General features: G+C 43.8%; 1 long non-coding RNA gene across 1 annotated transcript in view; it reads right to left on the reverse strand.

The window, feature by feature from the left end:
• LOC149465217 (uncharacterized) overlaps positions 1 to 10,163 on the reverse strand; it is a 242,689-nt gene extending 232,526 nt beyond the window's left edge. Inside the window, exon 1 of the long non-coding RNA XR_016312236.1 lies at positions 10,069 to 10,163. This is a non-coding gene — a long non-coding RNA (uncharacterized LOC149465217). The remainder of the gene's footprint in view (positions 1 to 10,068) is intronic.
• Between the last annotated feature and the right edge of the window lie 15,274 nt (positions 10,164 to 25,437).

A 25,437-nucleotide genomic window follows, 5' to 3' on the forward strand; every position in this document is an offset into this window, starting at 1 on the left:
AACAGCCATTGGCCGGGGGGCAAAAGGTTAAGGAAGCAGGTTAAGCCGGGTATAGGGATATCCTCCCTCTGGATGGGTGGTGCGTCAGGCACTTCTGGGTGATTTATGGATCCAGTAACCAGAGGTCCCCTTTAAGGGATGAGTGGGGGCATCAAATCCCCCCACTAATCCCTTCTCCTTGCATAACCCCCCCATCCCTGCTTTTAGCACAAATCCCCCCTCCTAGAACAAACCCCTCCAATGCCCCCTTCGAGCACAGATCCCCCTGCTAATCCCTCCCTCCTAGCACAAACCCCACCCCATCCCCCTTTCTACCACAAATTCCCCCCCCTCCTAGCACATATACCCTCACTAATACCTTCTACTAGCACCCCCCCCCCAATCCTCGCTTTTAGAACAAATCCCCCCTTCAAGCACATATCCCCCCACTCATCTCTTCTCCACTTCGGGCTGGACACCGGACTGAGGCACTTCGGGCTGGACACCGGGCTGAGGCACTTCGGGCTGGACACCGGGCTGAGGCACTTCGGGCTGGACACCGGGCTGAGGCACTTCGGGCTGGACACCGGGCTGAGGCACTTCGGGCTGGACACCGGGCTGAGGCACTTCGGGCTGGACACCGGGCTGAGGCACTTCGGGCTGGACACCGGGCTGAGGCACTTCGGGCTGGACACCGGGCTGAGGCACTTCGGGCTGGACACCGGGCTGAGGCACTTCGGGCTGGACACCGGGCTGAGGCACTTCGGGCTGGACACCGGGCTGAGGCACTTCGGGCTGGACACCGGGCTGAGGCACTTCGGGCTGGACACCGGGCTGAGGCACTTCGGGCTGGACACCGGGCTGAGGCACTTCGGGCTGGACACCGGGCTGAGGCACTTCGGGCTGGACACCGGGCTGAGGCACTTCGGGCTGGACACCGGGCTGAGGCACTTCGGGCTGGACACCGGGCTGAGGCACTTCGGGCTGGACACCGGGCTGAGGCACTTCGGGCTGGACACCGGGCTGAGGCACTTCGGGCTGGACACCGGGCTGAGGCACTTCGGGCTGGACACCGGGCTGAGGCACTTCGGGCTGGACACCGGGCTGAGGCACTTCGGGCTGGACACCGGACTGAGGCACTGCGGGCTGGACACCGGACTGAGGCACTTCGGGCTGGACACCGGACTGAGGCACTTCGGGCTGGACACCGGACTGAGGCACTTCGGGCTGGACACCGGACTGAGGCACTTCGGGCTGGACACCGGACTGAGGCACTTCGGGCTGGACACCGGACTGAGGCACTTCGGGCTGGACACCGGACTGAGGCACTTCGGGCTGGACACCGGACTGAGGCACTTCGGGCTGGACACCGGACTGAGGCACTTCGGGCTGGACACCGGACTGAGGCACTTCGGGCTGGACACCGGACTGAGGCACTTCGGGCTGGACACCGGACTGAGGCACTTCGGGCTGGACACCGGACTGAGGCACTTCGGGCTGGACACCGGACTGAGGCACTTCGGGCTGGACAATGGACGGAGGCACTTCGGCCTGGACACCGGACTGAGGCACTTCGGCCTGGACACCGGACGGAGGCACTTCGGCCTGGACACCGGACGGAGGCACTTCGGCCTGGACACCGGACTGAGGCACTTCGGGCTGGACACCGGACTGAGGCACTTCGGGCTGGACACCGGACTGAGGCACTTCGGGCTGGACACCGGACTGAGGAGCGGAGTGTGCGTGCTGGGTGGTACTTGGATATTAGGTCAGTGATGTAGTTCAGGGCAGTATGGTGGACGACTTTGTACGTCAGTGTTAGGATTTTGAATTTGATCCGTTGAGCAATCGGAAGCCAGTGGAGGGATTGGCAGAGGGGGGTGGAGGACACGGAGTGGAGGCCAGGGGAGGGATTGGCAGAGGGGGGTGGCGGAGATGGAGCGGTTGGAAAGGTGAATGAGTCTGGCAGCCATATTCAGGATGGACTGAAGCGGGGATAGCCAGCGGCGAGGCAGGCCAGTGAGGAGGGAGTTGCAGTAGTCGAGTCATGATATGATGAGGGAGTGGATGAGCTGTTTAGTGGTTTCTGGGGTTAGGAACGTGCGGATTTTGGCGATGTTGCGGAGGTGGAGTCTGCACGAGTTTGTTAAAGATTGGACTTGGGGCTGGAAGGATAGGTTGGAGTCCAGAATGACACCAAGTACTCTGGCCTGCGGGGCGGGTTTGGGGGGGTTGTGCTAGGAGAGGGGATTAGTGGGGGGATTGTGCTAAAAGGGGGGATTGGGGGGGGGGTTTGCTAAAAGGGGGGATGCTAATTATAAAGCAAGGAATTTGTTTCCCTTTTGGGGCTACTTCAGAAGGGGTTTTCGCCTTCCTCTGTATAACATTGTGGATTGTATATCCAGGGAGTAATCCGATCGCCTTAAGGGGTCAGGAAGGAATTTTTCCCCACTGGGGCCAAGCTTTAGAAGGTTTTTCTTTTTTTTTTTTTACCTTCCTTTGGTTATATGTGGGTCGGCAATGACATCACTCGATACTTTAAATTTTTAGTGTTTCTATCAAAGTTAGTGCCCATCTAGGCATTTACAAAAAAAAAAAAAAATCACTCTTGTGTGTTTTTGACCTATATGGCTGTAAACCTATTTTTTAATCTTTTTATTATATCTGTCCGTAATGGGACTCAAATGGTTTTTAACTTGACTTACATTTACAGCAATTTTGGAAAAAAAGCAAAGTTGCACTTACCACTATAGTTGTCTTCATAATTATTAGAAGACAACACCCCCTCCTAACACAAACCCCCCCAATCCCCCCTTCGAGCGAAGATCCCCCTGCTAATCCCTCCCTCCTAGCAATACCCCCCCCCCCAATCTCCCTTTCTACCACAAATTTCCCCCTCCTAGGGCAAATCCTCCCACTAATCCTTTTTCCTTGTATAACCCCCCCATCCCCGCTTTTAGCACAAACCCCCCCAATCCCCTCTTCGGGCACAGATCCCCCTGCTAATTCCTCCCTCCTAGCACAAACCCCACCCCCATCCCTCTTTCTACCACAATTTCCCCCCTCCTAGCACAAATATCCCCACTAATCCCTTCTGCTAGCACAACCCCCCCAATCCCTGCTTTTAGCACAAATCCCCCCACTAATCCCCCCTCTTAGCACAAACCCCCCCAATCCCCCCTTCGAGCGTAGATCCCTCTGCTAATCCCTCCCTCCTAGCATAAACCCTCCCCCCATCCCCCTTTCTACCAAAAATGTATATGGTCAAGGTACAGTTTTGAGGTTAAATCCCTGTCCATGAAAGACCCATGTTTAATCTGAACATGACCTGTCCTTAAATGTTTAAAGACTGAAGCTCAAGCTACATATGGTCCCTCCAAGTACCCCTTCAATTACCCCTTAATTTAGTCCTTATATTAGTACTTAAATCAATCCACGTGCCCCAGCGGAGTCCAAGTAATGCCAGACTAAGCTGCATAGAGGACCTTGACTTCTGTCTAAGTGGAAACTAAGCCCTGCCTGTTATGGTGCTAAAACCCACCCCTTGATAATGAGCCGTCCTGTGCCAGAACTTTAGTGGCAGTGGAGGCTCTAGTATTGGATAGTTGAATGACAGGGGGTGGGTTTAATGGTAAACCTAAGTTGTGATCTGGCCAGAGAGTGATAACTTTGATGCAGTTGGCCAACTTAACATGTGTTGCAATGTATGTGAACTAAAAATCCCTGTTTTTATGCATAGTTTGCTAGAAAGGGGAATAGTAGCAGTTTTGGGGAGGTATTTAGAATTTTTGGTGCTAACGTGGCACATCCCTTTAGCACCAACCAGGTTATAGATATGTATAAGCTATTGGGATTTGAGCACAGGTATATCTTATTCCTATTGCATAGTGAAGGTCATTGACCAGACTCGAACCTTTTACAACTTGTGCCCATTTCCCCGTAGTGCCACTATATCCATTGAAGAATGCTATAAGTAAGTACCGTAAGTATTTTGTAGAGTAGGGACTGGTCAGAGAGGGATTACTTTGACGTAGTTGGCCGGCTTAAACATGTATTGCAATGTATGTGATCTAAAAAGTGGAAACGAACCCCTGCCCATTATGGTGATAAAACCCACCCCTTAATGAGCCGTCCTGTGCCAGAACTTTAGTGGCAGTGGAGGCTCTAGTAGTGGATAGTTGAATGATGGGGTGGTTTTAATGGTAAACCTAAGTTCAAATTGAGATAGGAACTGGTCAGAGAGTGATAACTTTGATGCAGTTGGCCAACTTAAACATGTGTTGCAATGTATGTGAACTAAAAATCCCTTTTTTTATGCAGTTTGCTAGAAAGGGGAATAGTAGCAGTTTTGGGGAGGTATTTCGAATTTTTGGTGCTAACGTGGCACACCTCTTTAGCACCAACCAACCAGGTTATAGATATTTATAAACTATTGGGATTTGAGCACAGGTATATCTTATTCCTATTGCATAGTGCAGGTCATTGACCAGACTCGAACCTGTAGCTCTTTTACAACTTGTGCCCATTTCCCCGTAGTGCCACTATATCCATTGAAGAATGCAATAAGCAAGTACCGTAAGTATTTTGATTTTGTAGGGACTGGCCAGAGAGGGATTACTTTGACGCAGTTGGCCAGCTTAAACATGTATTGCAATGTATGTGATCTAAAAATCTGTTTTTATGCAAAGTTTGCTAGAGTGTATAGCAATGTGGAGAGGGTTCATTCAAAAATGTTTTTGTATTTTAACTGCAGTCTGTAAAAATTGAGGTGGGAAGGCAGCGTGAATATTTTTCAAGAATAATGATTATCTTCAAAGCCCTGCTGTAAGGAGCGCAATATCCTATTTTATTGCTACCAATGGAGTCACTGCAAGTTATAACGATGTGAATTATAGATCCAAAAAGTAATCTGATGGCCTTACTGGTCAAAAGGAATTTTTTCCCTATTGGGTCTATACTTTAGGTGTTTTCGCCTTCCTCTGGTTGACAAGACGGACTGTAGATCCAAGGGATGGTCAAGTTGCCTTAGGGGGCCAGGAAGGAATTTTCTGGAGCTATGCCCCAGAAGGGTCTTTTGCCTTCCATTGGATAGGTGTGGGTCAACATTGACTTGACATCGTGTATGTAATTGTTAGTATTACTAATAAAGCTAGTGCCTGTCTAGGCGTTTACTTGTGTATTTTTTAAATTTTACTTAATTTTAGATTAGGTACCTGTTCCTTTAGCTGTGATCACCCACACAGAAAATTGCGCTGGATGTGTGCGGGTGCTATTAATCCTAATGGCATGCTGCACACACTGGAAATCGCTCCCGCACTGGGAACTGCACTGCACTTGCAGTTCCCTGGTGGACTGCGGTTCTAAAAATGGAGCTGGAACCTTTTCCCTGCATTTTAGGAGGCACAGCAGCCCATTCAAATGAATAGACTGCTGTGCCTGTACCAAACGTGGTTCGCAGAGCCACATTAGTGTGAACCTAGCCTTACGGTAACAGTTTGGGGGAAAACTAATGTCATCGGTGTGATCTGAGGCTAGTTGCATTTTTTTAAAATACTAATTGTATATAGTCCAGATAAAGCCATGTCTCTATTCATGAAGAATCTATTTTGTTCGCCTGCTCAGACAGATTTTAGTTAAGGGAATTGGAAACCTTCCCTGAGCTCTGGCTCACACTCCAAGGACAAAAGGCCTTTGTAGGGGACTACATGACTACTATGCAAGAGATGTCTGAGGTCCCCAATACAGTGGTTCAGTGGGGGTCCATCAGAGGCCGACTACCCAACCGGCCCAAGCATAGCCCAGTCATGGGTTTTCCCGATGCATAGTGCAGACCCAGCACCACTACCGGCAAGCGGACACTCCTTCTCCTGACCACCACCAGTCCCCTGCTCGAGCCAGTGTCCCCACTTCTTGTTTTCCAGGCTACTGGAATGATGACCTTGTATCTAGCACCCCCTGGCAGCAGTTGATAAGCCAGTTCCTGGGTTGGGGATTTGTGTAGACAACTTTTAGCTAGGGGGATTGGAAACTTTCCCTGAGCTCTGGCTCACACTCCAAGGCTTAAAGGAGGAGGGGAATGGTTCCGGGTGTGCCGGCAAATGAGCTTCCTTCTCTCCTAAATCTGCTGACAATCAAATCATCGGGCGGCTTGGTTCCCAACGGAATGCAAAATTGATTTATTCATGATCTAATATTATTTTAATTGATTTACAATTAAGGATTTTTTTATTTTATTTAACAATTATGTATTTTATTAACGTTTAAATAAATATTTTTTAAACGATCAATTAATTATGTATTATTATTTAAGTAATTATCAATTAAATCTGTATTTTTTTATATAAACAATTAATGATGTAATATTTAAAAAAAAACATATTGGTCAATTAATAAAATAAGAATTAATTGTGTATTATCAGTTTATTAACAATGAATTATTATTTATTAACATTTATTTATTTTTAATTAACAATTACACACACACACAGGAATGACTGGAAAAAACCCAGTACTAGCGGGTTTCTAGAGGAGTTTTTTAGCTGTAAAAATGTGGCAAAACATGGTAAATTGCCACAAACTGGTGTTTTTGGACTTTATTGACCAAAAAAAAGGGTTTTCTTTGGTGAAAAAAAACAAAACGCTAAAAAGTGAAAAACTCCCATTTATAACGTGACTACACAGCTAACGTTACCAGCATTATTAATACGCCCCGTGTGCATGGAGCCTAAAACTCCGCCTGGTTTCAGCTTGCAGGGGAAAAAGTGACAGTTGTCTTTACATCCAGAGGTTTGAATTTAACTGTTTAATGGCTGGAGATCATACTTATAATTAGAAGGGAGCAGTGTGCTGCTTGAGCTCATAGATGTCTGTACATGCAGTATATACTATATGTATATAAATATATGGGTGTATATATAATTATAATACAGGATTTCTATAGCGCCAACAGTTTGCTCAGCACTTTACAATATTAAGGGAGACAATACAGCAAAGGTACAGTTCAATACAAGTGGGTTAGGAGGGCCCTAACCTGCTTACAATCTATATATACACACTCACATATATATATTTATTTCAGGTACTTATATAACGCTGTCAACTTACAAAGCGCTTTTAGATATATATTGTACATTCACATCAGTCCCTAACCCTCAAGGGGTGTACAATCTAAGGTCCCTAACTTACATTCATACTTACACATACTAGGGACAATTTAGACAGGAGGCAATTAACCTACCAGCATGTCTTTTTGGAGTGTGGGAGGAAACTGGAGTACCCGGAGGAAACCCACGCAGTCACAGGAAGAACATGCAAACTCCAGGCAGGTGGTGCCAGGGTTGGGATTCAAACCAGCGACCCGAGTACTGCCAGGCGGAAGTGCTAACCATTTAGCCACTGTGCTGCCCTAATATATATATACACACACAGTATATAGGTGTGTGTATACTGTATATATATTTAAAATTTGTATATATAAAATATATAAAGGTGGGGTGTCATGCAGTGGGGGGAGGGGGTGTTAGAGGGGAGAGTCTGAACTGTAATGTCAAACTCTTCTTTAAACTGTACAAAATACATCCCGACCCTAACATTCACACTGCAGTCTTTGTTTTTCTGACTCCCCATATCATAGTTTTCTTGTCTGTTGATCCTGCCAGCAGATCAATTATTTTTTCACTTCCTGTAACAGGGAGGTATATACAGCTAAGATACCCAAATACTATATACAGCCAGGACCCCTAATATTATATACAACCAGGACCCCCAATACTATATAGAGCCAGGACCCCCAATATTATACACAACCAGGACCCTCCAATACTATATACAGCCAGGACCCCAAATATATACAGCCAGGACCCCCCAATACTTTATACAGCCAGGACCCCCAATATTATATACAACCAGGACCCCCCAATACTATATACAGCCAGGACCCCAAATATATACAGCCAGGACCCCCAATATTATATACAACCAGGACCCCAAATATATACAGCCAGGACCCCCAATATTATACACAACCAGGACCCTCCAATACTATATACTGCCAGGACCCCAAATATATACAGCCAGGACTCCCCAATACTATATACAGCCAGGACCCCCCAATACTATATACAGCCAAGACCCCCAATACTATATACAACCAGGACCCCCCAATACTATATACAGCCAGGACCCCAAATATATACAGCCAGGACCCCCAATATTATACACAACCAGGACCCTCCAATACTATATACAGCCAGGACCCCAAATATATACAGCCAGGACCCCCAATATTATACACAACCAGGACCCTCCAATACTATACACAGCCAGGACTCCCCAATATTATATACAGCCAGGACCCCCCAATATTATATACAGCCAGGACCCCCAATATTATATACAGCCAGGACCCCAAATATTAAATGTAAATTAAATGTAGTAAATGGCATACCCCAACTGATGACGTACTCCTTGTACGAAACACGTCTTGGAGGAAGCCTGCACGCCCTGACGTTACGCCCCGGATCGGGGAGGTCCGGCGGTCACCATCATACACCAGCTGGTCAGTGCTCATAGCAGCCTTATAGGCTGATTGTTGTATCCATACGAGGATTTTGCCGCATGTATGTTCACACTTTATACACATTTAATACATTTATTTGGATTGTTAACATACTACACTATGGGCATTTCCTTTTGTTGCTCTTTGGTGAGCTTTTAATTCCCCAGAGCCACCCTCCCCCTATGGTGACCATTCCATTACCCAGAAGTGGCTGCGTCCTTATCCCTAAAGGGATCTTCCAGACACAGCACCTACCTTGACGTGTAACCACCCACCCTGAGCTGTCATCTCCTATACCATCCTTAAGAGGGACTCCGGGTGGATCTGCATTGGCTTATTGCGCATATTCTATGCGTATCTGGTGAGTGCGCACTTTAACCGTATGCTTGCCGCTCACTTGGATTTTGGGATAACACCATATCTGGACTAGCATAGGTCACCTTGGTCACACATATATCCTGTCCTTACCGTTTTATATGTATTATTTTAGTTGGGACTACATATGTTTACATTTCTGAGTCCGTTTATTTGACACATTAGGTTTTATGTGTATTCTATTCTATTACCTCAACACTGCACAATTTTTTATATATACCCAAATACTATATACAGCCAGGACCCCCCAATACTATATTCAGCCAGGACCCCCCAATACTATATACAGCCAGGACCCCCCAATACTATATACAGCCAGGACCCCCCAATACTATATACAGCCAGGACCCTCCAATGCTATATACAACCAGGACCCCCCAATACTATATACAGCCAGGACCCCCAATATTATATACAACCAAGACCCCCCAATACTATATGCAGCCAGGACCCCAAATACTATATACAGCCAGGACCCCCCAATACTATATACAGCCAGGACCCCCAATATTATATACAACCAGGACCATCCAAAACTATATGCAGCCAGGACCCCCAATACTATATACAACCAGGACCCCCAATATTATATACAGCCAGGACCCCCAATATTATATACAGTAAGGACCCCCAATACTATATACAGCCAGGACCCCCCAATACTATATACAACCAGGACCCCCCAATACTATATACAGCCAGGACCCCCAATACTATATACAACCAGGACCCCCCCCCAATACTATATACAGCCAGGACCCCCCAATACAATATACAAGCAGGACCCCCCAATACTATATGCAGCCAGGACCCCCAATACTATATACAGCCAGGACCCCCAATATTATATATAACCAGGACCCCCCCAATACTATATGCAGTTAGGACCCCAAATACTATATACAGCCAGGACCCCCAATATTATATGCAGCCAGGACCCCCAATATTATATACAATAAGGACCCCAAATATTATATACAGCCAACACACTCCAATATTAGGTACAGTCAGGACCCCCCAATAGTACATACAGCTAAGAATCCCTATTATAGACAGCAAGGACCCCCAATATTAGGTACAACCAGGACCCCACAATATTATATACAAACAGGACCCACCAATATTAGGTACAACCAGGACCCCACAATTGTACATACCCCACCCTCGCTCTGCCTCTCATGTAAACAGCAAGTCGTTTCCTTCCTGTCTCCATGGCATCGGCCAATCTTAGGCTCCCGGTTCAGGAAGTTGCTCGGCGGCCATCTTGGTTAGGGGCACCGTCCCTAAAACTACTATTAATAACCCCGGGTTTACGGAAGGGGAATGGTTCCGGGTGTGTCGGTAAAACGAGCTTCCTTCTCCTAAATCTGCTGACAATCAAATCATCGCACGGCTTGGTTCCCAATGGAATGCACAATTGACTTATTCATGATCTAATGTTATTTTCTTGATTTACAATTAATGATGTCTTTTTTATTTTTATTTAACAATTATGTATTATTTTATTAACATTTAAAAACATATTTTTAAACACTCAATTAATTATGTATTATTATTTCATTATCAATTAATTCTGTATTTTTTTAAATATAAACAATGAATGATATAATATTATTTTATTAATTGACAAATAAGTTTTTTTAAAAAATAAGAATTAATTGTTTATTATGTTTATTAACAATTATTATTTATTAACATTTATTTCTTTTTAATTAACAACTATTTATATACACCCCCCCCCCCCTCTCCATGGGCATGGTAGCAACCTGGAAGCCTGGTCATGTGACTGATGACATCACAGTGCCCATCAGTTACATGACCTAGCTCTCTGAACTGCCAGATCACATTGGGAGGGAGAGGAGTGTGCATCTAGTTTGTTGTTTGGGAGTCACAATGAGACTTTACCTGTTTTTCGCGTACATTTTTTTGGCCGTATTCATCGGATCGGCCAGTAAGGACAACGCATGGGTAGACGGTAAGCTTATCATATACTTCTATTAGCAGGGATCAGATATATTACATTACATGGGTGCAACAATGGGCCACACTGACAGTTCACAACACGGGGCGTTTTTACAGCGGATGTTTTTGGGCTATTGACAGTTTTTTCTACAGCAGGTAACCCCCCAGCATGTTATCCTATGTGTCTGTTCACACATAGACTGGAATGGCTGGAGAAAAAACCCAGAACTAGCGGGTTTCTAGAGGAGTTTTCTAGCTGTAAAAATGTGGCAAAACACGGTAAATAGCCACAAACCGGTGTTTTTGGACTTTTTTTAAAAAAAACAAAACGCTAAAACGTGAAAAACCGCTGAACACTCCCGTTTTTAACGTGACTACACAGCTAACGTTACCGGCATTATTAAAACGCCCCGTGTGCATGGAGCCTAAAGCCCCGCTTGGTTTCAGCCTGCAGGGGAAAAAGTGACAGTTATCTTTACATCCAGAGGTTTGAATTTAACTGTTTAATGGCTGGAGATCATACTTATAATTAGAAGGGAGCAGTGTGCTGCTTGAGCTCATAGATGTCTGCGTGTGTGTACATGCAGTATATACTATAAGTATATAAATATATGTGTGTGTGTATGTATGTACATGTATGTATGTGTGTGTATATATATACAGTTGCAAGAAAAAGTATGTGAACCCCTTGGGATTACGTGGAGTTTTGCATGAATTGGGCATAAAATGTGCACTGAACGTCATCTAAGTCACAACAATAGAAGAACACAGTCTGCTGAGCATAATACTACACAAACATTAGATGTTGCCATGGTTTAATTGCACATAACATGTAAACATTCACAGTGCAGGGAGGAAAAAGTATGTGAGGCCCTAGCTTAATGACTTCTCCCAGAGCTAATTGGAGCCAGGAGTGAGCCAACCTTGACTCCAATCAGTGTGATGATATTGGATGTGTTGCTGACAGCTGTCCTGCCCTTAAAAAAACACACACCTGTTTTGGGTTTACTGGTTTCAAGAAGCACTGTCTGATGTGAACCATGCATCGCAGAAAAGAGCTCTCAGAAGACCTACGATCAAGAATTGTTGACTTGCATGAAGCTGGAAAGGGTTACAAAAGTATCTCCTTGAGCCTTGATGTTCATGTGTCCATGGTAAGACAGACTGTCTACAAATGGAGAAAGTTTAGCACTGTTGCTACTCTCCCTAGGCGTGGTCGTCCTGTAAAAATGACTGCAAGAGCCCAGCGCAGAATGCTGCATGAGGGAAAGAAGAATCACAGAGTGTCAGCTAAAGACCTACAGAAATCTCTGGCACATGCTAACATTTTTGTTGACACATCTACAATAAGGAAAACATGAAACAAGAATGGAGTACATGGGAGGACACCACGGAGGAAGCCATTGCTGTCCAAAAAGAATATTGCAGCACGTTTGAAGTTTGCAAAAGAGCACCTGGATGTTCCACAGCACTGCTGGCAGAATATACTGTGGACAGATGAAACCAAGATTGAGTTGTTTGGGAAGAACACACAACACTATGTGTGGAGAAAAAAAGGCACAGCACACCAACATCAAAACCTCATCCCCACTGTGAAACATGGCGGAGGGAGCATCATGGTTTGGGGCTGCTTTGCTGGCTCAGGGCCTGGACGGATTGTTGTCATTGATGGGAAAATGAATTCCAGAGTTTATCAAGACATTTTGCAGGAAAACGTACGACCATCTGTCCGCCAACTGAAGCTGCGCAGAGGATGGGTGATGCAACAGGACAATGACCCAAAGCATACAAGTCTTTCAACAAAACAATGGCTGCAACAGCACAGAATACGCCTTCTGGAGTGGCCCAGTCAGAGTCCTGACCTCAACCCGATTGAAATGCTGTGGCATGACCTTAAGAGAGCGATTCACACCAGACATCCCAAGAATATTGCTACACTGAAACAGTTTTGTGAAGAGGAGTGGTCCAAAATGACTCCAGATTGTTGTGCAGGTCTGATCTGCAACTACAGGAAACGTTTGGTTGAGGTTATTGCTGCCAAAGGAGGGTCAACCAGTTATTAAGTCCAAAGGTTCACATACTTTTTCATCCCTGCACTGTGAATGTTTACATGTTTCGTGCAATTAAACCATGGCAACATCTAATGTTTGTGTAGTATTATGTTCAGCAGACTGTGTTCTTCTATTGTTGTGACTTAGATGACGTTCAGAGCACATTTTATGCCCAATTCATGCAAAACTCCACGTAATCCCAAGGGGTTCACATACTTTTTCTTGCAAATGTGTATATATATATATATATATATATATATATATATATATATATATATATATATATATGAGTGTTTGTGCTGTTATAAATCTGTCTGTGCATGTATATACTATAGGCATATAAATATATGTGAGTATGTATGTGTATGTAGTATATACTATATGTTTATATATATATATATATATATATATATATATATATATATATACACACACAGACTTCTATCAGCTCAAACAGCTATATATATATATATATATATATATATATATAGTGCTGTTGGAGCTGATAGAAGTCTGTATGTGTATATATATGTAGGTGTGTGTATATATATATATATATATATTTAATACACACAGGCACACATCAATTAATAAAATATTATTTGTTTATAAAAAATAATACAGAATTAATTGATAATTAATGAAATAATAATACATAATTAACTAAGAATTAAAAAAAAAGACATAATTAATTGTTAAATCAATAAAATAATATTAGTTTGTCAAATCAATTGTGCATTCCATTGGGAACCAAGCCGCACGATGATTTGATTGTCAGCAGATTTAGGAGAAGCTCGTTTTGCCGGCACACCCGGAACCATTCCCCTTCCGTAATCCCGGGGTTATTAGTAGTAGTTTTGGGCACGGTGCCCCTAACCAAGATGGCCACTGAGCAACTTCCTGAAAGAACTGGGAGCCTAAGATTGGCGGGTGCCATGGAGACAGGAAGGAAACTGCTTGCTGTATACATAGAGTATGGGTGAGGGTGGGGCGGGGGTGTAAAATTGTGGGGGTTCTGGCTGTACCTAATATTGGGGGGTCCTGTATGTCTGTAATAGGGATTCCTAGCTGTATATAGTATTGGGGGTCTTAGCTCTATTTACTATTGGGGAGCCCTGGTTTTATATAATATTGGGGGTCCTGGCTGTATATAGTATTGGGGGTCCTGGCTGTATATAGTATTGGGGGTCCTGGCTGTATATAATATTGGAGGTCCTTGCTGTATATAGTATTGGGGGGTCCTTGCTGTATATAATATTGGGGGGTCCTTGCTGTATATAATATTGGGGGGTCCTGGCTGTATATAGCATTGGGGGGTCCTGGTTGTATATAGTATTGGGGGGTCCTGGTTGCATATAGTATTGGAGGGTCCTGGCTGTATATAATATTAGGGGTCCTGGCTGTATATAGTATTTGAGTATCTTAGCTGTATATACCTCTCTGTTACAGGAAGTGAACAAATAATTGATCTGCTGGCAGGATCAACAGACAAAAAAACTATGATATGGGGGGGGTCAGAAAAACAAAGACTGCAGTGTGAATGTTAGGGTCGGGATGTATTTTGTACAGTATAAAGAAGAATTTCAAATTCAAACAAAGCCATAACTTACAAACCTAAGACTAACCCCCCCCCCCCCCACTAGGTAGAATCCTGGGGGTGTCTTGGCTGATATCTGTGCGACTTCATGTACAGATGCCTATGCAAGTCGCTCCTGAAATCGCATAAAAAAGTGCAGGAACCTTTTTTTTTAAAATCGGTGTAGCAGTGCAAAATTGGGGAACGGTTCCACGACCGACAATACGGTGTGACTGTCAAATCGCATGACAAGTCGCTCCAGATGAACCGGGGCTTATTGTCAGAGCTTAATTGAACAAGCTGTGGTTAGAAGGTGGGGTGTCATGCAGTGGGGGAGGGGGTGTTAGAGGGGATAAAGTCTTAATTTTAGTGTTAAGTTCTTCTTTAAACTGTAAAAAATACATCCCGACCATAACATTCACACTGCAGTCTTTGTTTTTCTGACCCCCCCATATCATAGTTTTATTATCTGTTGATCAATTATTTTTTCATTTCCTGTAACAGGGAGGTAGCCCCCCCCTCCATGACATGTTTTTCTTGCCATGCATGTTACTGTGTGATACAATGGATTCCAAAAAAAATGAGGGGTGCTGTTTAAACTCTTCCATTCAGTTATATTGCTTTGGGTTTCCAGAGCGCAGACAGCTGCTCCCCCCCCCCCTTTTTTCCTTTCTTTTGGGGTTAGCACCCCATATATGTCCAGTGGCACTGTCTATTAGAAGTAATTTTTTGATTTTATATATATATATATATATATATATATATATACATACATACACTTTTTTTGCGGGGGGCCGGGTTAAAAATGTTAAAATGTAGATAATAAGTCCCATGTGTTGTAACCATTTACTTATTCCTTTATGTTTACAGATTTTTATGGCGATTTATTACAACGAGAGGAGGCGGATAATGCTCCGTCTGACACGTCGAATAACGCGCAGTCAGGCGGGAAGAATAACGCTCAGTCGGGCGGGAAGAATAACGCTCAGTCGGGCGCGACAAATAATGGCCAATCCGGCCAGACGACCATTAAACAACCAGAATCCACGACAAAGCCAGCTGGTAAGTAAATTGTTGTCACCTTCAAGAAAACTGAAGGAAGGCTCATGGCTCAAGACTTTCTGAAGGCTCCAACGTGCAGTGAGATCCTTCCAAAGCAACCAGTCAGATGTCAATATTACTCCGCCTTCTTTGGATGGCTGATGCTGATTGGTTCCTTTTTGGCTTTCTATTCAAATTTAGAAGTATATCATATGCTTGACCTATAAATAATCTTTTTTTTTTCTCTTCCTTTAGCTATGTCAACAAGATACATCATGGCGTTGGCCATCTTGGGGACCCTCAGCGGCCTGATGTTACTGCTGATACCCTGCTGCTGTTTGAGTATCCGGGCTTGGTACGTATCCATCATTAATTACAGAAATTACTAACCTAGAATCATAAGGGGGTCTGTTTTATAAAAGTTTTCATATGACTTTCACATATTTTTCCATTTGGACAATGGGTGACAGTTGGGTGAATCTTGGGTGTAAACATTTAAAAAATAGACCCCAAAGTGAAGGTAAATCCCCAAATATATTTTTCGGCACTCTGTCTCACACTATACAGTATCGTTTTTTTGGGAAAATGGTCAAAATGGTCAGGGCAGCTCTCAATCAACCAGCAGGGGGCACCTGAAAAATGTCAGTCAGGAAAAATACCATGTTTTGGACACTAGACGGAGCTGACGATCATAGGAAATTGACATATTAAGCAAAACATGGTCAGAATTCATGATAACTGGGTGAATGCTTGTGACGTTCATTCACTGAATTTTTATAAATATATCTTGTAATTAGCAGCAGACTTTTTTCCTTAATTTTTCATTTGGCGACCCAGCCAATAATACACCTTCTGTGTTAGGGTGACTACGTGTACTCCTCCACTGTATCTATGGAGGAACGGGACTACAAGACACTTCCCTTTCTGTTCATCTCCATAACACAGGGAAGGCATTCTGTAGTCCACAGGGAGATTCGGGAACAATGTAACTGATAAGAAGAGTTCAGTACTGGAAGCTATAAGCAAGATTTCTGACAGGATCAGTATGTATATTTATGCATTCACTGAACAGATATAAAAAATAAAACCCCTCCAAGGGTGTTCTTAAGAGACCAAAATGGTGCAAATATAAGAAGAACATGGTTAGGGGTTACATGCACTTTAAGAAAAACATGATGTTCTCCATGTAATATAATGTTAGCACTTACCCAATGATGGAGTTTTTTCTAACAATTTCTTTTTTCTTTTTTTTTACAGTCATGCGCAGAACGCAACATTGGATCGGATTTTACTAACACTGGTGACAAAAGGACAGAACCTTAATGTAGGTCCTGCCGAGCTGATGGAAGTTGTTGTCACCAACCCTTGTCCTCCAAGGGTACAGGCAAAAGGGTACCCCGCTGCTGCTCAGGAACAGTGGGGCATTGCTGCTGCCCAGGAACAGTGCGACCCTGCTGCTGCTCAGGAACAGTGCGACCCTGCTGCTGCTCAGGAACAGTGCGACCCTGCTGCTGCTCAGGAACAGTGGGACCCTGCTGCTGCTCAGGAACAGTGCGACCCTGCTGCTGCTCAGGAACAGTGCGACCCTGCTGCTGCTCAGGAACAGTGCGACCCCGCTGCTGATCAGGAACAGTGCGACCCCGCTGCTGCTCAGGAACAGTGCGACCCCGCTGCTGATCAGGCCAGTTCAGGTATAAAGAGTTTTTTCACCAACTTGCTGCCTTCACTAATACCAGCAAGAAAGAGATCCAAGGACAGCCCAGACCCGGAGAATCCAGATGAAGAAGACCAGGAACCTGCTGCAAAGAGTAAAACCGGACAACGTGGAAGAGACAAGGAGGACCCATCAGGTTCCATCAAGACCCCACATGCAGATAAAGATCACCCACGTGATGACACAAGGCCTAAAGTCCCTGGGAAGCCTCCAGTCCCATCAGGATCTGCACAGCCTTCAGTCCCACCAGGTTCTAAAGTGCCACCAAGGCCTTCAGTCCCACCGGGATCTAAGATGCCCCCAAGGCCTCTAGCCCCGCCAGGATCCAAGATGCCCCGAAGGCCTCTAGCCCCGACAGGATCCAAGATGCCCCGAAGGCCTCTAGCCCTGCCGGGATCCAAGATGCCCCCAAGGCCTCTAGCCCCGCCGGGATCCAAGATGCCCCCAAGGCCTCTAGCCCCACCGGGATCCAAGATGCCCCCAAGGCCTCTAGCCCCTCCGGGATCCAAGATGCCCCCAAGGCCTCTAGCCCCTCCGGGATCCAAGATGCCCCCAAGGCCTCTAGCCCAGCCGGGATCCAAGATGCCCCCAAGGCCTCTAGCCCCTCCGGGATCCAAGATGCCCCCAAGGCCTCTAGCCCAGCCGGGATCCAAGATGCCCCCAAGGCCTCTAGCCCCTCCGGGATCCAAGATGCCCCCAAGGCCTCTAGCCCCACCGGGATCCAAGATGCCACAAAGGCCTTTAGTCCTACCTGGATCCAAGCTACCACAAAGGCCTCTAGTACTACCGCGATCTAAAATGCCAGCAAAGCTTTCAGTCCCACCAAGGCCCAATTTGCTGCTGAAGCCTCCAAAATCGGCTATGAAGATGCCTAAGCTGGCCAAGGTTAAACCCCCGAAGCCAAGCAAGCCTACAAAAATGAAGAAGATGAAGAGGAGAAAGTAAAAAGGGCTTTTGGGGTATTATGCAAAATCCACTTGCGCTCCTATATTAAATGATCAATAAATAAACGTGTATAGCTGCTATCATCTGATCCTATACCAATAGATCTGATGAAGTGTAAAAGCAAAAAGTGATGTAGCGCTAAAACAAAAAAATTATTAATAAAAAGAAATATATAAATACTCTGTTAATAAATCATATTAGGCACATAGTCAATGTAACACAGTGACACACTCATTAACATGTAAAAAGAAAAATAGTGCGTGATGGAACTAGATGAGTGAAATTTAAAACACATGTGAGACCCCTGCACACAGTGCACATATCAAAAAAGTCCAGTGATCCGTATCACATTCCTTTTTACTGATGCAGAATCAATGGACTGTGTATGGACCCGCACACCCCGAAGTGCAATCCAAAACCGGCTGGAATTGCCTCTCACCTCCTATCTGCGACCCTGCAGGGCCACAGAGCATGTAATATCACCACTGGATCAAGATAGCATTCCTCTTGGGTAGATGACTTCAAGATATATCCCCAGTACACTGATTCCACCTCTCCTGTAATATCCTTAATGGTCAGATGAGCAGGGTGGACCCAACGTACAGCCACTGCACACAGCGAAGCGGCTCCTCCAGACAGTAGATGCTGCTGTCTGGAGGAGCCACGTGTCCGCCCGTATCCGGAGACTGGATTACGGAGCCGCTTCGCTGTGTGCAGTGGCTGTACGTTGGGTCCACCCTGCTCATCTGACCATTAAGGATATTACAGGAGAGGTGGAATCAGTGTACTGGGGATATATCTTGAAGTCATCTACCCAAGAGGAAGGTTATCCTGATCCAGTGGTGATATTACATGCTCTGTGGCCCTGCAGGGTCGCAGATAGGAGGTGAGAGGCAATTCCAGCCGGTTTTGGATTGCACTTCGGGGTGTGCGGGTCCATACACAGTCCATTGATTCTGCATCAGTAAAAAGGAATGTGATACGGATCACTGGACTTTTTTGATATGTGCACTGTGTGCAGGGGTCTCACATGTGTTTTAAATTTCACTCATCTAGTTCCATCACGCACTATTTTTCTTTTTACATGTTAACCAATTCAATACCGGGCAATTTTACACCTTCCTGCCCAGGCCATTTTTCACGTTTCAGCGCTCTCACACTTTGAATGACAATTGCGCGGTCATACAACATTGTACCCAAACTAAAATTTTATCATTTTCTTCACACAACTAGAGCTTTCTTTTGGTGGTATTTAATCACCGCTGGGGTTTTTATTTTTTGCTAAATTAACAAAAAAAGACCACAAATTTTGAAAAAAAAACACGTTTTTCTTTGTTTCTGTTATAAAAGTTTACAAATAAATAATTGTTCTTCATAAATTTAGGCCGAGATGTATTCTGCTACATGTCTTTGGTGAAAATAACCCAAATTAGGATGTATTTTTTAGTTTGTAGGAAAGTTATAGAGTTCACAAACTATGGTATAGATCTGAATATTGATCAATCCTGAAGTACTGACAGCCAATCTAATTTCTTGAGGTCCAAGAATGTCAGAATAGTACAAATATCCCCAAATGACCCCTTTTTGCAGAGTAGACAGTCTGATGTACTTCATAAGAGGCATGGTGAGTTTTTTGAATTAAAAAAATTATTTTCACTATTTTTTTTTTTACATACTGTCACCAGTGCAGTACAGCGTCATCATATAACTGGCATGGCGGTGAACAGGGACACTGACTGGTGACAGTATGAAAAAAAAAAAAAAAATATATATATATATATATATTATATATATATATATATATATTTTTTTTTATTATTTTTAATTTTTTATTACATTTTTTTTATTTTTTTTAAAGGTTTTTTTTCATATTTTACTATGACCAAAGTAGTACAATGTTACCATAGTAACATTGTACTACTTTGGGGAAGCGATCAGTATTTTTTTTTTTTTTTTTTACACAATTTGCTTATAGCAAAGAATTACTTTGCTATAAGCAAGCATTTACCTGAATGACATCGATTCATTCAGGTTTTTTTTTTTTTTGTGCTTAGCTGTGATTTGGTCACAGCTAATCACATGACATGTGCATGTGATTAGCTGTGACCATTCACAGCTAGGCACTAGTATACAATGGATGGCATGAATGAAGCCATCCATTGTATACAACTGTCATGTGACCTGCTGTGATTGGTCACAGCAGGTCACATGGTACCAGCAACGGGGGCCGGTACTCAGATCTGTCATCGGCCGTGTCCGAGGTACACGGCCAGTGACAGATCGCACCGCTGCGCAGCTCTGCATTAGCGCAAACTGCGCATGTGCGGGAGCACGCCAAATGGCTTGCACCCGGAATGCCGAAGCACTTTTGAAGCCGCCAAACGGCCATTGGCCGGGCGGCTAATGGTTAATGAGTGTGTCACTGTGTTACATTGACTATGTGCCTACTATGATTTATTAACAGAGTATTTATATATTTCTTTTTATTAATAATTTTTTTGTTTTAGCGCTACATCACTTTTTGCTTTTACACTTTTGGGGTATTGTCACAGGCTGATGACCCTAGGCTCCTTTTTTTCCTCTATATGCCTTCGAATCGATGCTGTATACAGGCATGTATATACGCCTTGTACTAATGGAAACCTTAAAGTAGAGCTTAAGGTAAAAGATAAAAAATGGGCAGACAGACCTACCTGCCTGTCTGTCCCTGTATAGTGAGCCGTGCAGGCGCAGCTCACTGTACAAATTCGGCAGCGCCGAATTTGACAGCGCTCCTACGCATGCGTGGGAGTGCCATCATCCTCACCCAGCCAATGACGAAGACAGCCGCCTGAAGGTGTCAGCGGCCAGCATATTGCTGAATCGGAGGTAAGTATAGTTCTGCTTTAAATGGTTATTGTGCGCACACAAAAAGTGGAGTGGGAAGGAACGAGAAAGTGGAAGGAAGGAGCACAATATCATAATTTATCAATACCATCGGAGTCTTTGCAAGATATAACAATGCGGATTGTAGATCCACAAAGTAATTGGATTGCCTTGGTTGCACTCTCCAGTTTAGTTGCGGTTAGCAGGGTTGAAGAGGTTTAAGCAGGTAGTTCGGAGGTGATACAGTTCCTCTTTACCATCTGTCTAGTAGTCTTCGAAGAGCCAAACCCTTCATTTTTTAAATTATTTTTTACAATTTGTGCAGTTTTTAGAATTGTATTTATTTTTTGCATAATGTTATTGTTGGGGGGTGCTTTAGTGAATTATCAGGGGTCTACACAGTCCCCTGATGTCTCACCTGTCTGACCCCTGCTGTCTCAGGGTTGAAGAGGTTTAAGCAGGTGGTTCAGGGGTGATACAATTCCTCCTTACCATCTGTCTAGTGCTCTTTGAAGAGCCAAACCCTACATTTTTTAAATTATTTTTTACAATTTGTACAGTTTTTAGAATTGTATTTATTTTTTGCATAATGTTGTTGTTGTTGTTGGGGGGGGTGCTATAGTGAAATATCAGGGGTCTAAACAGACCCCTGATGTCTCACTTTTGACTACAGAGAAAGGAACTGAAGACACAGATTCCAACGTTTCTTTCTCTGTAGCCTCAGCTGCACTGGTCAACACATGAACGGGAAGCGCTTCATGTTCACAAACTGAAGCACAGTAAACACAGTTTGCTATGTTTCACTTCTGAGTGAGCACAGAAGCGATTGGTGTTGATCAATAAAGCGCAGCGCTATAAATAAGTAACAATAGGTAATAATGTCCTTATAGGTAAACATTCATAAGGGGACAATCCGTGTGAAGAGTGCCCACTATGGCGGTACTTCAGTGCTTGTGCTTTTAAAGGTGTGGTAATAATTCGCACTCTCCAGATGCGTATAGATATTACGCATATAAATCAATCATCCGAGATCCCCCTTTAACCATTTGCATACCGGGCACTTTTACCCCCTTCCCTCCCAGGCCATTTTTTCAGGTCTCAGCGCTCTCACACTTTGAATGATAATTGCACGGTCTTCACACAGCTAGAGCTTTCTTTTGGTAGTATTTAATCACCGCTGGGGTTTTTATTTTTTGCTAAATTAACAAAAATAGACCTAAAATTTTGAAAAAAAACCCACCTTTTTCTTTCTGTTATAAAAGTTTGCAAATAAATAATTGTTCTTCATAAATTTAGGCCGAGATGTATTCTGCTACATGTCTTTGGTGAAAATAACCCAAATTAGGATGTATTTTTTAGTTTGTAGGAAAGTTATAGAGTTCACAAACTATGGTATATATCTGAATATTGATCAATCCTGAAGTACTGACAGCCAATCTAATTTCTTGAGGTCCAAGAATGTCAGAACAGTACAGATATCCCCCAATTGTCAGAACAGTTCAGATATCCCCCAAATGACCCCTTTTTGCAAAGTAGACAGTCCCATGTACTTCATAAGAGGCATGGCGAGTTTTTTGAAGTTGTATTGTTTTTGTCATAATTTTTCGGAAAATTAAAAAATGTAAAAAATTATTTTCACAATTTTTTTTATACATACTGTCACCAGTGCAGTACAGCGTCATCATATAACTGGCATGGCGGTGATCTGGGACACTCACTGGTGACAGTATGGAAAAAAAAAATTTAATTTTTTTTTAAATTTTTTTTTATTATTTTAAATTTTTTATTATCTTTTTTTTCTTTTTTTTAAGATATTTTTTCATATTTCACTTTGACCAATGTAGTACAATGTTACCATAGTAACATTGTACAACTTTCGGGAAGTGATCAGTATTTTTTTTTTTTACACAATTTGCTTATAGCAAAGAATTACTTTGCTATAAGCAAGCATTTACCTGAATGACATCAATTCATTCACGGCTTTTTTTTTTTTTTTGTGCTTAGCTGTGATTTGGCCATGGCTAATCACATGACACAGCTGGGCTGTGATTAGCCCAGCTTGTGCATGTGATCGATGTGACCATTCACAGCTAGGTACACTAGTATACAATGGATGGCTGAATGAAGCCATCCATTGTATACAACTGTCATGTGACCTGCTGTGATTGGTCACAGCAGGTCACGTGGTACCGGCAACGGGGCCGGTACATAGATCTGTCATCGGCCGTGTCCGAGGTACGCGGCCGGTGACAGATCGCGCCGCTGCGTGGCTCTGCAGGCACGCAAACTGCGCATGCCCGGGAGGACGCTATATGGCGTCCACCCGGAACGCTGAGGGATTTTGCCGGCCGCCAAACAGCCATTGGCCGGGGGGCAAAAGGTTAAGGAGGCAGGTTAAGCCGGGTATAGAGATATCCTCCCTCTGGATGGGTGGTGCGTCAGGCACTTCTGGGTGATATATGGATCCAGTAACCAGAGGTCCCCTTTAAGGGATGAGTGGGTGTAGCAACCTGTGTAGCAGGAACTCCCTCCTCTGTGCAATATGATGGATCTGGATGCAGATATATACCAGTAGACAGCTGCCACCACCCAACATGGTTGGCGAATATTCCAAAGGGCCAATTTATGAGGATCAGGAGGAATTGCACAGACCTAAATGCCTACTACTCGCAGGCCCTGATCCTCAAGCAGAGGTTTTTAGAAAAAGGCTATAACGAAAGTGTGTTAGAGGACGCTCTTAACGCAGTGGGCGATATGAATAGGAATGATATGCTTGGGAATAATACTAAACAAGTGCAAAAAAGAATATGCCTTTTCGTAACTACTTTTTCAACTCCATATAGATCTGTTAGCAGAATTATTATGAATAATTGGGGGATCCTAAAAACGGACCCAAATCCCCCCCCAATCCCCCCTTCGAGCGCAGATCCCCCTGCTAATCCCTCCCTCCTAGCACAACCCCCCCCCCCCAATCTCCCTTTCTACCACAAATTCCCCCTCCTAGCACAAATCCCCCCACTAATCCCCTCTTTTAGCACAAATCCCCATACTAATCCCTTCTTTTAGCACAAATCCCCCCACTAATCCCTTCTCCTTGCATAACCCCCCCATCCCCGCTTTTAGCACAAATCCCCCCTCCTAGCACAAACCCCTCCAATGCCCCCTTCGAGCACAGATCCCCCTGCTAATCCCTCCCTCCTAGCACAAACCCCACCCCATCCCCCTTTCTACCACAAATTCCCCCCCCCTCCTAGCACATATACCCCCACTAATCCCTTCTACTAGCACCCCCCCCCAATCCTCGCTTTTAGAACAAATCCCCCCTTCAAGCATAGATTCCCCTGCCAATCCCTCCCTCCTAGCACAACCCCCCCCAATCCCCCTTTCTACCACAAATCCCCCTGCTAATTTCCCCCTCCTAGCACATATCCCCCCACTCATCTCTTCTCCTAGCACAACCCCCCCCCCCCCCCCTTTTCAACTCTAACTACTTTTTCAACTCAACATAGAACTGTTAGCAGAATTATTAAGAATAATTGGGGGATCCTAAAAATTGATCCAATTTTATCACAAATTCTACAATCTGGAAATTATGTTCAGGAAATGCTCTTAGGAATAAGATAGCGCCTAACGTAGTTAATCCACCTAAGAACATTTCCTTATTCTCTGATTTTAAGGGATTCTACCCTTGTAATAAATGCATAATCTGTAAGTGTAATACTTCAAGAAAGCAAAAGATCTTGTCATACATTTTCCAAAACACTGGTAAATCTTTTAGCATTGAGAAATTTATCTCATGTAACAGCCGATACGTAGTATATTTACTCGAATGCCCCTGTCATAAACAGTACGTGGGACGTACAACTAGAAGACTGAGAGATAGTCTTCGTGAACATGTGAAGTTTGTGGGCATTGATGTTGTTACATCTCATTGGAGGGGAACATTTAAGAGAAGGGCTGTTTCACAACTTGAAACCAAGTTGATATTTGAATTAGGCACCTTATACCCAGCAGGACATTGAGGTCGATGTAAATTGTTTTATCGACAACAGCTAGATTTATGCTTATTTTTAATTTTATATTTTTTAAGGTAGTTTGCTTTTTACCAGTGGTTTTCTTGTAGTTGGGTTTTGGTCTATTTTTATGATATCTCTTATGCTTATTATCTCCACATGGCCTCCTCACTTTTAGGCCGGTTCATTATATTCACCATATGTTTATATTTTTTTTTAATAATTTCATTTTTTAACTTTCTATTTTTTGGTGTATACTATTCTATATTGTGACTATATATATATTTTATTTAATTTTGAGTAATTTATCATATGTAGACTTTCTATTACATATTAGTATGCCATTAATTTTAGTAATT

Source organism: Staurois parvus, unplaced genomic scaffold (genome assembly GCF_062004578.1).
Source record: "Staurois parvus isolate SC_StPar_1 unplaced genomic scaffold, SC_StPar_1.0 ptg000140l, whole genome shotgun sequence".
NCBI classification, from domain to species: Eukaryota; Metazoa; Chordata; class Amphibia; order Anura; family Ranidae; genus Staurois; species Staurois parvus.